Genomic DNA, 18,308 nt, shown 5'->3' with positions numbered 1-18,308 from the left:
TGTTTAATAGGTTATTGTATTTTAGTGTTTTGTTGGAAGCCGCCCAGAGTGGCTGGGGAAACCCAGCCAGATGGGCGGGGTATAAATAAATTATTATTATTATTATTATTATTATTATTATTATTATTATTATTATTACTACTACTACTATTACTATTATTACTATTATTCTGCAGTGCTTTCCTCATGGACTGGTGGGAGATTTAGACCAAAACATCTGGAGGGCAGCACCTCAGAGAGGTCTGCTCTGGGGAGGAAAATGGAGGCAATAAAGACCCGGTTGTACTTATCAGCTCGAGGAGCCCCAGAATCTGCAAGGATTTGCAGGGGAGCAGAGAAGCTTTGAGCAAATCCCAGCCCTTCCTCCACCCAGTTTCCTTCTCTCTTTCTCTTTCCATCTCTCTCCTGCTGTAATCAAAACCAGACCACCATCATTATGAGCGACATTACCCCTCTCCGGTTTAAAGGAGGGCCCAATCTGAACAACAATTGAGGAACAGCAGGGAAGCCACAGTATTTTCGTCGCAGAAAATTGAGCTTTGACACAAGTTCAAGATGAGTTGGTGGATGTCCAAGCAGAACAGTCTTGCATCTGCAGAAGTCCCGGGTTCGCAAATATTTAGCCACCCAACCAACCGTCCTGCCCCCACAGGACCATTGTCAAACCTCCTTCTGCAAGCCCCTTCAAGGTTAACAACAGGGCGACTTTAAAAGCTGCCCGGACAGCTGGAAGATCCAGATTTAGAGCAGCGGGGGAGGGGGAGAGAGAAAGGAGTTTGTTTGTGCCAAGGTTCAATTCCACACCACTTTTTTTTTATAAGTGTCAGAACACAATCGTGGAACTTGTGAAAAAAGAAGAAAAGAGGGCCTCTAGTCATGTGCAGAGTGCACCCCAACTGATTAGCCACAGCCCAGCCCAGTGTGGTGTGGTGCATAAGAATGTTAGAGTAGGACCTGGGAGAGCAGGGTTCAAATTCCTATTCAGCCAGAGAGTTCACTGGGTGGCTTTGGGCCAGTTACTGTCTTTCAGCCTAGCCTACCTCCCAGGGTTGTTCTGTGGATAGAAGGGCAACTGTTATTAGAAGTTTCTGGGGCATTTTCAAGGGTCTTTTGCAGCAGCTGCATCCAGCTCCAGCTGTTTCCTCTCCAAATCTATCTTGGCAACCCCTATGGAATGCTCCCTGCGCCCAAATAGGTAGAAAACCAAGGTACAGCACTGTACTGGCTGAGGCTGATGGGAATTGTAGTCCAAAACCTTTGGAGGGCAGATCTGGAGCAGGAAAATGTTGCTCATTGGAGGTTTCTAGGCACAGGGCAGATCAGGAGATGGGCTTTGGGCTTTCCAAGCAGAAGCGGCTTGCCCTGTCTTTTCAAGGGTGGCTATGGAAACAGCCCAGGGAGTTTCAAAATGACATCCCTGTATATTTTCACACCCACTAGACATGGGTGTGCGTTTCCGGCCTTGCATGCAGCTTGGCTCACTGGCGCGAGTGACCCAGAGCTGTTTGCAAGTACCACCCTGGTACTGCTCTGGGATGGGGCCAGGCCAATATATTTTGCTGCCTGAGGGAAATGGAGAAAGGGTGGCACCGTTCAACGCTGGTGTTGAACGCACCCAAAAGAGCACTTTAGGGGACCCAGGAGAGGCCATGGGGCAGTAGAGGGACGGGGTTGGAGGGCTCAGGATGAACAGCTGGGGGTTGCTGTTGCAGTCCCCTCCACCACACCCCTGGATCTGTGAGGATGCTGGACTGGATAGGCAATTGGCCTGATCTAGAAGGGTTGTTCTTATATTATCATGGCACCTCAGCCAACTCCCCCCTATTTTTAAAAAATATTTCTTTTGCAACCCCAGCAGCAGCCCCAGCGCTGCCCTCTGAGAGAAGAGACCGACAGCGCTAGGAGGTGGGGGAACGTTAATTTGCCAACACTGCAGCCTGCTGGCCAATGCTTGGAACTGCAAGAGAGAGAGAGACAGGGCCTAGCAGAAGTTGTGTGTGTGCTGTGTTGTGCTGTGTTGTGCTGTGTTGTTGTGCTGTGCTGTGCTGTGTGTGTTGGCCCTTGACATCTGCAGTTTTTAGAATTCCTCACATAAAAAAATATATTGTTAAACTGCTGCCCGGTAAACTGCTGGAAATCTTTTAAAGTCAAACAACGGATGAATCGGCTGATGTCTCAGCAGCCCTGCTAATTATTATATTTTTCTCACCATGAGGAACTGCTGCTGTTTTCTTCAGAACTAAAATTCCTTGTGCCTTCTTGCCAGCAGGGAGCAAGCTGTGAAGGTTCTCTGTTAATTAGTTACTCACTTGCTGTTTTGCTTAAGGTTTATCTACCTTAATGTTTGATCCCAGCTTTTTGATTCATTAGTTATGCTGCTCGGTTATGCTTTGAACTTAAAAAAAAATTATGGAAAAGGCTGGGATATAATTGTTTCAGGTAAAGAGGACATGGAAGTCTCTGTCTGGCCCTCTTTGTAGATATAAAATGCATTCTGCTACAATCTGTTTTATGCCATGAATGCACCTCTCAAGTTCTTAATGCCCACAGGTGTACACACAGAGAGTGCTTTCTCATGTCACCTGTGATTGGGGGCACACCCACCAATACTATAGAGCTGCCCCCCCCCCCAATTTAACTAGTCTGTGAATGAAATAGGCACAATTAGAAGTGGTACAGTGATTGAGACACTGCTCTGTATACCATATTTTAAAAAGAGTATTGTTATATTTAACTTATCAAAGGTGGGGAACTAAAATTGAATAAAATAGTCATTGCTTTTTTTGTATTCATGCTAAACAAATGTACATTTGGAATATGGTTCGGTATTTGTCAGTTTAATGACAAAACCAAATTATTGCTGTTGGTTTTCCGTATTGAGAATTTTGTCATTTTATCCTTTATTTGTAAAGCACTTTGAGGTTGGTTTGTTTGTTACAGTCAAGTAGTGCACATAAATGTTTATGAGGTGAATAAATAATAAATATATATCCTATGTATATCAGCACATCAGTTCTCAGCCCCTCTCTTTTGAAATAATGTGACACACACACACACAATTTTATATGTATGCTGCATTGCCACAGTTCAGACCGTGCTCAAGGCAGCTTGCGACATGAAAACAAAAATACACAACTTCAATATAACAAAGATAATCACAAACAATAAATAAACATTATCTAATTAATGGGAGCTGTTGGAGTCTCCTTCCATGGAGGTTTTTAAGCAGAGGCTGAATGGCCTACCTGTCAGGGAGGGTTTAGCTAATAATAATAATAATAATAATAATAATAATAATAATAATAATAATAATGTTTTATTTATACCTCGCCCTCCCTGGCCAGAGCCGGGCACAGGGCAGCTAACACCAGTAAAATTACAATTAAAAATAAAATAAAAAACAAACCAATTTAAAATACAGGTTAAAATATAATTTAAAATGCAGCCTCATTTTAATAGTAGCCCATAGATCAAAACCATAAGGGGAGGGAAACGTAAGGGTCAGACTGAGTCCAAGCCAAAGGGCCAGGCGGAACAGCTCTGTCCTGCAGGCCCTGCGGAAAGATGTCAAGTCCCGCAGGGCCCTAGTCTCTTGTGACAGAGCGTTCCACCAAGTCGGGGCCAGTACTGAAAAGGCCCTGGCCCTAGTTGAGACCAACCTAACCACCTTGTGACCTGGGACCTCCAAAATGATGTCATTTGTGGACCTTAAGGTCCTCCGTGGATGAAGACGGGGGGAAAAACACCAACAGCTGAAATTGATGGACTATGCCGAATTAGATAAACTAACAGGAAGAATTCTAAACCAGCGGGACCAGAGATTCACAGAAGACTGGTGTAAATTTACGGACTATATGAAAAGTAACTGTGACGGTCAGATTACGTTTGTAGGTTGGCAAGAAGTTTTGTGAGGTGGATTCTTTGAATTATTGCAAAAATTGGTAAAGAGGAGAATTGTTAGTTCAGATAATTAAAGGCAATATGAATTTAAGAAATGCAGAAGAAGTGATAATAATGGTGGATCATCAGAGGTGCTGATGGAAGTCCAAAAAGATTGTATAAGAAGTGAAGTTTGTTGCATGTATGATAAGTAATATGTTAAAATTAATAAAAAATTATTTAAAACAACAACAACACCCACAGCAACAACACTCTGTCGGGGTCTGGGGACGCTGCCTTTGGGGACTGAGCTCGGCGCCTTCTGAATGCCAAGCAGCTGCTCCGACGCTCAGCTCCGCTGGAGACAGAGGAAGGGAGCTGCCTTTCCGTTCCCGCCCGGCAGAGGGCAGCAGAATCCCGCCTGGTTCTTGCGATGGGGCAGCAGCCAGTCCCTTTTCCTTCCCAGCCGAGAGGGAGGGAGGGGGGGTCCAGTGACTGACACTCCCTGCCCCCCTCCCTCCCTCTCCCCCTTTAAAAAGGCCCGCGGGGCCCTCCGGCGATGCCCGCGCTGCAGGCAGATGGTGCCGGCGCAGTGAACGAGGGCAGCGGCTGGCGGAGGAGGCGACGCGCATCAGAGCTGGAGGTGAGGCTATGGGGACAGGCGCCCCCCAGGGAATCCCCCCTCCTCCGGCCCCCTTATTCCTCCTCCGGACAAGGGGACGCTTTTCTCTCCCCCTTCTTCTTCTCTCTCTTTCTCTCTCTCCCTCCCTCTCTCCCTCCCTCTTCTTTCTTTCTTTCTTTCTTTCTTTCTTTCTTTCTTTCTTTCTTTCTTTCTTTCTTTCTCTCTCTCTCTCTTTCTCTCTTTCTCTCTTTCCCTCTTTCTTTCTCGCTTTCTCGCTTTCTCTCCCGGGAAGCAGCAGAGGCGCTCCTCTCCCGAGCTCCTTTCCCGGACGCACAGCCCCCCTGCCCATGTGCAGAGTGCCTGAGCTGCGGACTCCCTGGTTTCAGCGCGCCGAGAGATATGGGGAAGGGGAGGCGAGAGAGATGCTCTTTCGCTCCCCCGCGAGGGGTGGTCCTCGGGGCAGACAGGTGGGCAACGGGGGAGGCCAAGCCCCCCTTCAGCTTCCTCTTGCTGCCAGATGGAATGGGAGTTTCTGAAACGGATCCGAAAGAAAGGGGCGCAAGAGCTGGGGGGCAACACTTGGGGGGGGGGCTGCGGCGCGGAGGGAGCGGGTTGGCAAAAATAAATAAATTACAAGGAAGCAGCTTTAAGGGGGGGTCAGAACACAGTCGGAGCTCTTACTGTGGGTTGAAGGGAGCTCCGGTTGAGTCCTGCAGGGGAGATCCCTTCCACACGGTCTGCTTCAGGTGGAAATGACTTTTTTGCGCCTGGGACCTCCTTCCTGCGTCGCTGGTGCTCTCCCACTGCGCTATGCTCCTTCTAAAAGATTCTAGTCCTCATTGTTCCAAAGGAATTTGAAGAGGAGCGCAGGGAGCTGCCTGGCGCGGATTCAGCGTCGTAAGCACTGGCTGGCAGCGGCTCTCGGGCAACGGTCCCTCTCAGCCCTAAATGCAGATGCCTTTTAGGATTGAACTGGGGGTGTGCAAAGCTGGGGGGTCTGCCGCTGGGCCGCAGCCTCCTTGCCCCCACCCCCTTTCTCCCCAAGCGCCTCTGTGGGGCAGAGAGATTTCTGGCATGGTGGCTGCTCCTTCAGTTCCTCCAACAGGTCATTTGCGTCCAGCTAGGAAAGGCAGTTTCCTCCTTCCACCATTCCCCCAAAGTCAGCAACCGTTCCCCCACCCCCTCCCCATCTGCGATGCATTAGGAAATTTATTCCTGCACCAGACATTGCCTTCCACAATATTCCTGTACTGCATTTTTGGCTTTCAATAGCACCTACACCCAGCGATGTGGTTTCCAAGAACGACTGAAAAGTTTTTGCAAAGGTACCGTCTCCTTCGTGGTGGCAATTTCATTGCCTCAGCTGTTTGGGGTTGGGTTTTTTTGGGGGGGACGCCCCATTCTTTGCAGGAGTTTCCTTGCATGGGGCTCTGTCAGGTGACCTTATAACCCAAGCCAGGCAGCAAGACTTGAACCCAGCTCTCGCTGCGAGAGGGAAGAGAGGCAAGAGATTCAGAAAACAATGCAAAACGAAAAAGCATGCTGTGAACATGAAACAAGGCGAAAAATCGGCCCAAAACTGAAAAAAATAAATGAGGGACTCACAACAAGGAAGAACATCCTCAGACATGCCTTTCAGTTTAGCGGTCTGTCATGGATGCTTGAGCTGAAGTTCCTGCATTGCAGAGGGTTGGACTAGATGACCGTTGGGGAGCCCTTACAACTCTAGGTAAAGGTAAAGGGACCCCTGACCATTAGGTCCAGTCGTGACCGACTCTGGAGTTGCGGGGCTCATCTCGCTTTATTGGCCGAGGGAGCCGGCGTACAGCTTCTGGGTCATGTGGCCAGCATGACTAAGCCATTTCTGGCGAACCAGAGCAGCGCACGGAAACGGTGTTTACCTTCCCGCCGGAGTGGTACCTATTTATCTACTTGCACTTTGACGTGCTTTTGAACTGCTAGGTTGGCAGGAGCAGGGACCGAGCAACGGGAGCTCACCCCGTCGCGGGGATTCGAACCGCCAACCTTCTGATCAGCAAGTCCTAGGCTCTGTGGTTTAACCCACAGCGCCACCCGCGTCCCTTCTTACAACTCTAAGATTCTATGAAAAGGCAAATAAGAGGGGGCACAGCAGAAGTGTATAAAATTCAGGACGGCATGGGGAAAGTGAAGGGAGCAAAGTTTCCCTCTCTGTCTCCTTGACACTAATGAACTCCAATGGAATGTTTGAAGATTCAGGAGTCCTTCACTCAGCACATAGATGAACTATGGAACTCACTGCTGCAGGATGCCAAGGTGGATGGCTTTAAAAGAAGATTGGGCAAATGTCCAGGGAGGAGAGGGCGATAGCTGGGATGGCTTTGCTCTGCCTCCATAGCTGGATTCAGGAATGCTTCTCAACCCCAGTTGCTGGAAAGCACAGAACAATTACAACCACACCCCCCACAGCCTGTCCTTAGATGTGGTGTGTGGGCAAGACTGAAGAATTGGTGGCAGCGGAATGGGGGGGGGGAGGAGGAGCCCATTTACAAAATGTGTCAAGTTCAACTGGGGGGAGGGGGAACCCAGCAGTTTAGCAAACGCATAATAAATTCAAAGTCACAAAAGAAAGGAGGCAGAATGAGGCAGCCGCCTCTGCTGGCCAATCAGGTTATTGGTGGCTAATTCTCCCTTTCCCCAAATCTTATAAGACCTTTGCAACTGGAGTGCCTGATGGAGCGAGTTTCATCTGGCAGTTGCCACTAGCCTTACAAACCCAGGAGATGTCAGGGACAGGATGCAGTTCCCAAGTGCTTAAATTCGCTCTTTCCTTTGTTGCTGCAACCCGCCTGTAGGGACATAGGAAGCTGCTCTTATTCCGAGTCAGACCAGTGGGTCCATCTAGCTCAGGGTTGCCTACACTGACTGGCAGCAGCACCCTGGGGGTTCAGATTCAGCGGTCTCTCCCAGCCTGGAGATGGCATTGGGGAACTGAATGTAAGATATTCCTGCCTGCAGGGCAGGGCCTTCTGCCACGCAGCTCTGATCCTTCCCTGATATGTTAAAATCATTTCAGTGCACACACACGTCCCCTTCTAATATAGTCTAGCACTCAAAGCAAGTCTGAGATCTTAGAATTGTAGAGTTGGACCCTGAGGACCATCTAGTCCAGTGGTCAGCAAACTTTTTCATGAGGGGGTGGTCCACTGCCCCTCAGACCTTGTGGGGGGCAGGACTATATTTTGAAAAATATAAATACCCTGCAAGCCGGTCCCACAGCTGCCTCCGGACCTGGAGGAGGAACGCACTCTGCACGCGCTCAGGAGTGCGTCTTGGCGCTGCCTGCTCACCAGCGTTGTTGACAAGCAGCAGCCGCTCCATCGGTCCATCCCCGTGGAACTCCCAGGTGCGCAGCTCGCCCTCCAGCTGCTCCAGCGCGGCCGCCGAGTGCGCCTCCAACAGCAGTGCCGAGCTGGGCACCAGGTGTGGGGCCAGCAGGTACTCCAAGCTCCAGCTGAAGCCCCACGACATGCCCATCATGATGCCCAGACCTGCTGCCTGCCCTCTGGCCTCTCCATCCATGGCCGCGCTGGGCTTACCTCAGCTCGTGGGTTTACCTCCCCAGTTGCATCCACAGCTTTGGATTGGCTGCAGGAGCTTCTTGCAGCGAATCTGAAGCTGTGCCAGCATTGCAGAAGTCAGTCCCTGCGCAGCAAGGCGTCCGCGGCTTCTTTTTAATTAAACGCTGCACTGCACCGATTTAGCTCAGCGCAGGGACTGACTGAGCGGACGGCAGGGTCCACGGGCCGGATTTACAAGCCTGGTGGGCCACATCTGGCCCCCGGGCCATAGTTTGCCGACCCCTGATCTAGTCTAACCTCCTGCAATGCAGGAACACGCAGCTGACCCATACGGGGATTGAACCCACAACCTTCGCGTTATCAGCACCATGCTCTAACCAGTTGAGCTAAGCTGTGCTATATGATTCCGAGGCAGCATAGGCTTTACTTGGTCAATCAGGCCAGGGGGCAGGGAAGGTTCTTAGCAAGCCAGGAGTTGCCTGATGATGCCGTGTGATTACAGGGTTTTAAAAACAGGGTTTTACTGTAGACTCCTTGCCAATATGTTCAGGCTTCTCTGTACCTTGTAGTTTTGCGAGCGTCCCTTGCCTTCCTTCCATTATAATTCTCTTCTCAGTGGAATAGGGATGCTGGTGGCGCTGTGTTCTAAACCACTGAGTCTCTTCAGCTTGCCGATTGGAAGGTCAGCGGTTCAAATCCCCGCAATGGGATGAGCTCCCGTTGCTCTGTCCCAGCTCCTGCCAACCTAGCAGTTTGAAAGCACACCAGTGCAAGTAGATAAATAGGTACTGCTGCAGCGGGAAGGTACATGGCATTTCCATGTGCTCTGGTTTCCATCATGGTGTTCTGTTGCGCCAGAAGTGGCTTGGTCCTGCTGGCCACATGACCCGGAAAGCTGTCTGTGGACAAGCGCTGGCTCCTTCGGCCTGAAAGTGAGATGAATGCCGCAACCCCATAGTCGCCTTTGGCTGGACTTAACCGTCCAGCGGTCCTTTACCTTTTTACCTTATCTTTTAAGCTATGAGAGGAGCCAGAGGCCCTTTCTCACAGAGCACAATGTTGGGGGGGGGGGTCCTCTTTCCAAGCTCTATCTCCTACCCAGTTCCTCCTAAGCTAGCCTCATGCTGTCTTAAGGGACGTTGGAGAATCTCGCCCCCATTCCCAGGGCTGCCCTAAGATTCAACTGTCCACCCGGTTGGATTCTGCCTGTGGAATTGGGAGTGGGGAGGATGGTGAAATCCTGCCCTTTTTGTCTCAGCCAGCAAAATGTCTTGGGCAGGCCCTGATTCTCCCGTGCTCGAAGTTAAGGCTGCAGCCGCCAAGCATACGACTGTATAGCATGGGACTTACTTCTAAGTCAACCTGGATTGGGTTGGGCTGTGACTCAGCTGCAGCGATCACAGCTGAAACATGTCGGGTTTCCTTCTGTGTCCTTTTGGAGCTAGATTGGTGATGAATGAGAGAGAGCGAGAGACCCAGGGAAGGGCACATGGATGGTTTGCAGAGCACTCTCCCGATCAATGCAATGTTATTAAAATGTTAAAGCGTGTGTGTGTGTGTGCTCTTGCGTGCAAGAATTATTCAGGCTGCCCTCTGTCACTCCTTCACCCCTTTGGCACTGAGTGACGTCCTGCTGGCCATGCGCAGCGGGGCCTGCCGATGCCTCCAGGGGCTTCTTCCAGTGATTATGGATTTAAAAATAAAAATAAAAAGAGAGAGGGGCTGGGCTGGGCTGAGAAACACTTGTAAATTTCGGCTTCTCATTTTTCCAGTCAAGTCCAGTTCTCCACACTTCCACATCGGTTAGAAAAAAAAGTCCATTAGATGATAGACCATTACCGTAGATAGTCTATCAGAAAATATAAAGAATAAATCAAAACAGGAATTTTTTTCAAAATGGGAGGTTTTCAAAGAATATCTGAAAAATAAATATCGTAGTTTAAATAAAAGTTTAATTATGATAAAAGTGTGTATTGGCAATAAGTAATATGAAATTGAAATATGGAATAGATGGGAGGTTGGGTCTTTAGTGTTAAGACCAATATATGTTTTATTGTTTGCTAAGAAAAATATGTGTCTATGGTTATTCCTGTGTGTAATTTGGTATTTGTGTTTTTTTCTTTTTTCTTGCTGCATCAATAAAAATCTTTTAAAAAAATAAGTAAAAAAGAAAAAAGTCCAAATTTAAATCCATCCTAATACACATTTCCCACTAATATACACATAATATACATGTCATTTCCCCCAGTACAGTATACAGTCAAACCTCGGCTCCTGAATGCCTCTGTTTTGGAACGTTTCGGCTCCCAGACGCAGAAAACCCAGAAGTAAATGCTCCAGTTTTTGAACATTTTTTGGGAGCCGGACATCCAACGCAATTTCCGCTTGAGTGCAGGAAGCTCCTGCAACCAATCAGAAGCCGCACCTTGGTTGTCGAACATTTCAGAAGCCGAACGGGCTTCCGGAATGGATTACGTTCAACAACCAAGGTTTGACTGTACACATTTTTCCCAAAGCGACTCCTCTACAAATAATCACTGAGATGTGCATCTTTATGCACACTTCACATCAGTGCATGCTGGGGGTTTTTTTTTGGGGGGGGGAGTACACACCAACTGGAGAAGCACATTGCAAAATTCAGAGATGTGAAAATTTCTCGCATTCTTTTGGACAGTGCAACTTAGGGAGGTCTGCCTTTAAATGAGAACTGACTCAAATGTCCTCCTGCCCCTCCAGTCATGGGAATCTTTCCTCTTAAGTCCAGTTGTGGTGTGTGTATCCGTGACCCCATGTGTCTCCTTTAACCTGGTTATGGGTGTGTGAAGTAGGGTTGCATGTTTGAGCTTTTTGAGGCCAAAGCTGTAGAGCTTTTTTTAAAGTTTTGCCCAACGTTGTGGAGCTTTTTTCCTGCAAGATCTCCAATAAAAAAAGAGAAGTTTTTGAGCTATTTTTAAGGAAATTTGGCAAAATCTAACACTTGAGTTGCCATATGTCCGGATTTTCCTGGACATTTACGCTAATTCCACCTGTAATCCCAGCAATGTTCCGGACATATAGCAACCCTAGATCCTGCACTGAGGTAGGGTGGGATTAAGCTGGCTGTCTCCCTCATAATTTCCATCCCCCCCCCAAGCAAATCAGAGGGTAGATCCATCTGCTATTTAATAATAATAATAATAATAATAATAATAATAATAATAATAATGGCGCTGTGGGTTAAACCACAGAGCCTAGGACTTGCCGATCAGAAGGTCGACGGTTCGAATCCCTGTGACGGGGTGAGCTCCTGTTGCTTGGTCCCTGCTCCTGCCCACCTAGCAGTTCGAAAGCACATCAAAGTGCAAGTAGATAAATAGGTACCGCTCCGGCGGGAAGGTAAACGGCGTTTCCGTGCGCTGCTCTGGTTCGCCAGAAGCGGCTTAGTCATGCTGGCCACATGACCCGGAAGCTGTCTGCGGACAAACGCCGGCTCCTCGGCCTATAGAGCGAGACGAGCTCCGCAACCCCAGAGTCGGTCACGACTGGACCTAATGGTCAGGGGTCCCTTTACCTTTACCTTTATTATTTATACCCCGCCCATCTGGCTGAGTTTCCCCAGCCACTCTGGGTGGCTCCCAATCAAGTGTTAAAAACAGTACAGCGTTACATATTAAAAAGCTCCCATGTTTAGTTCTTCGGTTTCTCTTTTCCTCCAAGCTTACAGCCTGTTCTCCATATTTCCACAACAGTTTGTGAATGCCTTAAAAAAACACAACAAAAAACTTCCAGAACAATTAATCAGCATTTTAATGTGAATTTTTCCTCATCAACACAATTTTGTTCGTATGCAGTCTTGACTAACAAACACCTTTTGGGCAAGCAGATTTGGTCCACCCAAAATGAGACTCACACACCACCGCCTTGAGACCCCATCGTGTCACGCTTGGCACCATGGAGTTGTGTGATACAGGGGAGTCTGAAGTTTATTTTTCCATGCTCCCCTTCTCGGGCAAGGTTCGAACAACAACAACAACAACAACAACAATTAATAATAATAATAATAATAATAATAATAATAATAATAATAATAATAATAATTCCATTTATACCCCGCCCTCCCCATCCAAGACTGGGCTCAGGGCGGCTAACACCAGTATAAAAACAATTGATTGAAATACAACTTAAAAACAAGATTAAAATACAACATTAAAACATAAAAATGCAGCCTCATTTCAGTAGGAACTCAAATCAAAAACTGTTTGGGGGATGAAAACGTCAAGTCTTCACCAAGGCCAACTATCCAGACTGGTCCTACGTGGGCCAGAAAAAAGCCAGGGAAGTCCCCAAATAGGAGTTCCATCACAGAAGGAGCCTGGTTTGGCCAGGATCTGGGTGCTGTTGGAAAAAATTGATTTTCTAGCTGCATTTCAATTGGGGTTTTAGGCCCGGCTTGGGCACAGAAACTGCTTTGGTCGCCCTGTATGGTGACCTCCATCGGGAGAGAGACGGGAAATGTGTCCCCGTTAATTCTCCTCAACCTCTGAGTGGCTTTCAATAAAATCAACCATGGTATCCTGGAGCAGCTATCTCAGCTGGGGTGGCTGGCACTGCTTTGCAGAGGTTCTTTTCCTACTAATTTGGTCATTCCCAGAGGGTGATACTTGGGGAGCAGGGGCGAATGAAGGCGTCGTGACACCTGGGGCGGGGCATTGCTACATAGCAACGCTGCTCATGTGCTGTACATAGCGGCTTGCCGGCGCCGCTGCTCCAGCGCCGTACTGACGGTGCCAGGATCCTTCCGTTGCTGCTACGGCCGCCAACGGAAGATCCTCTACATGCGGCCATAGTGGCGATGGAGGGATAATACCGCTGTCCACAAACCGCTATGTGCAGCGCATGTGCGGTGCCGTTACGTACAGCTCATGCGTGTGGCGACACATGCTCTATCCATAGCAGTTTGCCACCAGTGCCAGGACCCTCTGCCCGCGGCTGCAGTGGTGCGATGGCTGCTGACGCCGCCGCATGCCCCTGCAGGGTGCCTTCTTGTCACCCCCCAGACATGGCACCCAGGATGCACCGCCCCCCCGTTGCGCCACTGTTGGGGAGTGCTTTTCAGCCCCATAGAGCCTTCAATGAGGGGCTTCTCAGGGTCTCATTTTTATCTCCTCTGCTGTTTAGCATCCGCATGAAACTGCTGAGTGGAGTGATCCAGAAGTTTGGAGTACGTTGTCAGTAGTATGCTGACGGCACTCAGCTCTACCCCTTTACATCTGGAGGTGAGGCAGTGGAAATGCTGGACCATTGCCTTGCCTCAGTATTGGACTGGATGAGAGCCAACAAACTGAAGCTCAGTCCAGATAAGACAGAGGCACTGTTAGTGGGCGGTTCCCTGGACTGGATGCCTGGGAGGTTGCACTTCCTCTGAAGGAGCAGCTACGTAGCTTGGAGGTCCTTCTGGAGTCATTGCAGTCACTTGAGGCTCAGGTGGACTCGGTGGCATAGAGTGCGAAGGCTGGTGGCCCAGCTGTGCCCCTATCCAGACAGGGACAGCCTATTGTCTATGCTCTGGTAACCAGAGCCGTCTTTCCCATTGGTGTTAGTGGTGCGTTGCACCAGGGCACTGGCCTCTCAGGGGCGCCCTAGCGAGTGGGGGAGTTGTGTGGCTTTGCTGGTAGCCTTCCCTTTCCCAGCACGTTTTCCTGCTTAATCGCCGCCACCACGCCGGGGATCGGGGCGGTGGGGGAGGCAGAGGACATTTTCCACTCCCCCCCTTGTTTTGGAGTTGCCAGAGGGATCTTTGCACCACAGCGCCAGATATGCTTAAGACAGCCCTGCTGGTAAACCTCTAGGTTAGATTACTGCAATGCGTTATAACATGGGGTTGCCTCTGAAGATGAATCAGAATTTGGCAGCTGGGTTGCAAACCATGGCAAGACGGTTTGAGAATATGACATCAGCCCTGGCCCAACTGTTCAGGGCTGCCAATTAGTTTCTGTACCCAATTCAAAGTGCTAGGTTTTGACCTATAAAGCCTTAAATGGCTCAGGACCGCAATACCTCAAGGGCTTCCTCTCCCCATATGAACTGACCCAGACCTTGCAATCATCATCTGATGTTGGGATACTGCCGGGGAGACGGGGGCATCAGGCAAGCCCCCAGCTGCCTCCAGCCACTGGCCGGCAGCTGGACGATCACCGGTCTCCCTTGGAACAGCATCAAACAGCGACACGAGTCTCGGGTACGTTTAGACCCGTGCACGCTCTATCAGCAGAGTGAATAAATCTTCTCACAACAGAAGTGGCGGACAGAGAAATGTGTAAGCATATTTACAGCATTTATTCAGCATAGTTCAGGAACAAAGGAAAACATGTCTGCTTCCCTTTGTCTCCAGCAAAACAGCTAAAAGCAAAAGCAATATACAAACGGAAGATCCCAGCAAGTGCTGGAAGTAAACAGGCATGTGACACACAACAATCATGCCTGCTCCCTTTTAAGGTGGAACAGAACTCTATCCTAACATTTGAGGTCCTTCTTTGTGTGCCTCTGTGAGGTTTGGACAGTAGCAGCATGAGAACGGGGCCTTTTCTGTGGTGGCTCCCCATTTGTGGAATGCTCTCCCCAGGGAGGCTCTCCTGGTGCCGTCATTGAATATCTTTAGGCACCAGGCAAAAGCATTCCTTTGGCTGATTCAACAATCTACAGCCTTTTAAACCGTGTGTGTCTGTGTTTAGGGGGGATGCTATTGTTTTCATTTGTGATTACGGTATGAATCTTTGTGTTTTCATATTGTAAACCACCTTCTGGTCTTCAGATGAAGGCTGGTATATTTAATCAATAATAATTATTAATAACTATTCGGGGATGGGAAGGCATGTGCATTATACCTCCTTATTCAGGCTTCTCACCCACCTCTGTATCAAATCATGAACTTTCAGAAACAACTTCAGCCTTATGAGCAAACCAGGGAAAGTCCGTTCTTGCAGATTCCCCGGAATATGTGAGTTTAGCCCAGTTCCTCTCTCAGCCCATCCCTTCTCACAGGGCTGTCCTGTGAGACAAAAGGATCAGAACTATGAGGAACTATCTGACTGCGAGAGGTACTTATGGTTGCACAAATTGCATGGAGATGTGCCAGTGGAAAAATGCGAAAGAGGCACCAGATGTCCTTCAAAAGAGAGAGAGAGAATGATATCATTTCTCTCCGACCTGCCCAAGTACACAAGCAACTTGCAAAATCATAATGAGGTTTTGCCGTCCATCCACGCCCTCCTCAAGGGGCACATCCAGTGCCAGATTTGCTTGGCACAGTTCTAGGCAGTGGAGGGTGGAGGCCCAGCTCAGAGCTTGCGGGAAACCTCTCTGGGCTTTCCTGGTTCTTTCATAGGCCGTCACTAGGGTTGTCCACAGAGGCGGGGGAAGAGTGTGCATCACGGGGGGAAACCTCAGGCAAGAGAGGAAGGCCATGGCTTCCTTGGGCTTCTGCATTATATAATAATCATAATAATAATAGTTGTTGTTGTTTAGTCATTTAGTCATGTCTGACTCTTTGTGACCCCCTGGACCAGAGCACGCCAGGCCCTCCTGTCTTCCACTGCCTCCTGCAGTTTGGTCAAACTCATGTTTGTAGCTTCGAGAACACTGTCCAACCATCTCATTCTCTGTCGTCTCCTTCTCCTTGTGCCCTCCATCTTTCCCAACATCAGGGTCTTTTCCAGGGAGTCTTCTCTTCTCATGAGGTGGCCAAAGTATTGGAGCCTCAGCTTCAGGATCTGTCCTTCCAGTGAGCACTCAGGGCTGATTCCCTTCAGAATGGAGAGGTTTGATCTTCTTGCAGTCCATGGGACTCTCAAGAGTCTCCTCCAGCACCATAATTCGAAAGCATCCATTCTTCGGCGATCAGCCTTCTTTATGGTCCAGCTCTCACTTCCATACATCACTACTAGGAAAACCATAGCTTTAACTAGATGGACCTTTGTTGGCAAGTTGATGTCTCTGCTTTTTAAGATTTATACCCTGCCCATCTGGCTGGGCTTCCCCAGCCACTCTGGGTGGCTTCCAACAAAATATTAAAATACAGTAATGCATCAAACATTAAAAGTTTCCCTAAACAGGGCTGCCTTCAGGTGTCTGCATTCAAGGGCAGAAGGAGCCATTTGTGGAACGGGGAAGTTCTGCTTAATCTAAGGTTACCAGATTTCCCCCCAATGAATCTGGGGACACTTTTCAACTTCAGTTGATTTTGTATGGAGACTGATTTGTAAATCCGGGGACTGTCCCCAGGAAACGAGGACGTCTGGTAACCTTAGCTTAATCCTCCTCTCCAAGATCACCCCCCCTCGCGTCTTTGTTGCGAACTTCTCAAGGAAGTGCCAAAACTTTGTGGTGGTTGGCAGCAGGTGCTGGGTGTGGTGAGGGGCAAAGCCTCTGCTTTGCATGCCTTCACATTTCCAGTTGAAATGTGGGTCTCCGGTCTGATGAGCTCTGGCTGATGGTCGGAGTAGACTAGGGTGGCTTTAAAGGACGGCTGGGAGGAAGAGGCTACTAGCCCCAATGGCTGGGCTCTGCAGCGTAGTGCTAAAAAAAAGGTAGGTCCATGAGGTCCAGTTGTGGCCGACTCTGGGGTTGCAGTGCTCATCTCGCTTTATTGGCCGAGGGAGCCGGCGTACAGCTTCCGGGTCATGTGGTGGGAGCTGGTGTACAGCTTCCGGGTCATGTGGTGGGAGCTGGTGTACAGCTTCCGGGTCATGTGGCCAGCATAACTAAGCCGCTTCTGGCGAACCAGAGCAGCACATGGAAACGCCGTTTACCTCCCCGCCGGAGCGGTACCTATTTATCTACTTGCACTTTGACGTGCTTTCGAACTGCTAGGTTGGCAGGAGCAGGGACCAAGCAATGGGAGCTCACCCCGTCGCGAGGATTCGAACCGCCGACCTTCTGATCGGCAAGTCCTAGGCTCTGTGGTTTAACCCACAGCGCCACCCATGTCCCTACGGGTTTAAAGACTCTCTCAAGGCAAATCTTTAAAAATGTAGGATAAACACCGACAACTGGGGAACACTGGCCTGCAAGCGCTCCAATTGGAGAACAGCCTTTGCCAAAGGTGTTATGGCTTTGAAGACACTCGAACTCAGGACGAAGGGGGGAAACACGCAAAGAGGAAGGCACACTTTGCAAACCCTCACCGTGATCAACTCCCGCCCGGAAACCTATGTCCCCACTGTGGAAGGACGTGTGGTTACAGAACTGGCCTCCACAGTCACTTATAGACTCACTGTTAAGACCAGGCTTCCTCAACCTCAGCCCTCCAGATGTTTTTGGCCTACAACTCCCATGATCCCTAGCTAGCAGGACCAGTGGTCAGGGATGATGGGAATTGTAGTCTCAAAACATCTAGAGGGCCAAGGTTAAGGAAGCCTGGTTGAGACCTTGTTTATGGAAGATGATCTTACTTGGCTAGGAGGGATCGCAGAAGAAGAAGAAGAAGAAGAAGAAGAAGAAGAAGAAGAAGAAGAAGAAGAAGAAGAAGAAGAAGAAGAAGAAGCAGCAGCTCTGAAGTCTCTGCAGTCAGAGTTAGCGATGCATCCGACTGCCAGTTGCTCTCATGGCTGGGTCCTTACTTGTGGGCTCCCCAATGGGGCATCTGGTTGGTCAGGATGAGAACAGGAGGCTGGATCTGGCACCCAGGCTCTTCTTAGGATCTTATGACTGGCCTTTCCCTGACCTGATGCCTTCAAGGTTCAAAACTCCCATCAGCATGAATGGAATTTAGCGTTTCTTCAAACAAAATGTGCATGCTGCTTAATTGTAAGCAACGGGCTGTGCGCAACTGAGTCCTACTCAGAGTAGGCCCATCGAAATTAACAGGCCCAAGTTAGCCATGCCCATTAACTTCAATGGGTCTACTCATTGCGTAGCAAACCCATTTCCTCTAAGCCAGGCTTCCTCAAACTCTGCCCTCCGGATGTTTTTGGCCTACAACTCCCATGATCCCTAACTAGCAGGACCACTGGGCAGGGATTATGGGAACTGTAGTCTCAAAACATCTGGAGGGGCGAGTTTGAGGAAGCCAGCTCTAAGCCAGCCTTTCTCAAGCTGTGGGTCCCCAGATGTTGTTGAACTACAACTCCCATCACCCCTAGCTAGCAAGGCCAGAGCTCAGGGATGATGGGAGTTGTAGTCCAACAACATCTGGGGACCCATAGCTTGAGAACCGCTGCATTGCAAAGAATATAAAACATACCTTGAAGCTGTCAATAAGAATCAAAGTT

At 49.1% G+C, this 18,308-nt stretch overlaps 1 protein-coding gene across 1 annotated transcript in view; it reads left to right on the top strand.

Moving 5' to 3' along the window:
• The first annotated feature begins 4,373 nt into the window (after positions 1-4,373).
• ALPL (alkaline phosphatase, biomineralization associated) overlaps positions 4,374-18,308 on the top strand; it is a 60,051-nt gene continuing 46,116 nt past the window's right edge. Inside the window, exon 1 of the mRNA XM_028741443.2 lies at positions 4,374-4,522. The gene's annotated coding sequence lies outside the window, so the exon portion shown is untranslated. The remainder of the gene's footprint in view (positions 4,523-18,308) is intronic.

Source organism: Podarcis muralis, chromosome 7 (genome assembly GCF_964188315.1).
Source record: "Podarcis muralis chromosome 7, rPodMur119.hap1.1, whole genome shotgun sequence".
Lineage (NCBI taxonomy): Eukaryota > Metazoa > Chordata > Lepidosauria > Squamata > Lacertidae > Podarcis > Podarcis muralis.
Note: the sequence above shows the minus strand (reverse complement) of the source record. Positions and strands in the feature narration are given on the sequence as shown.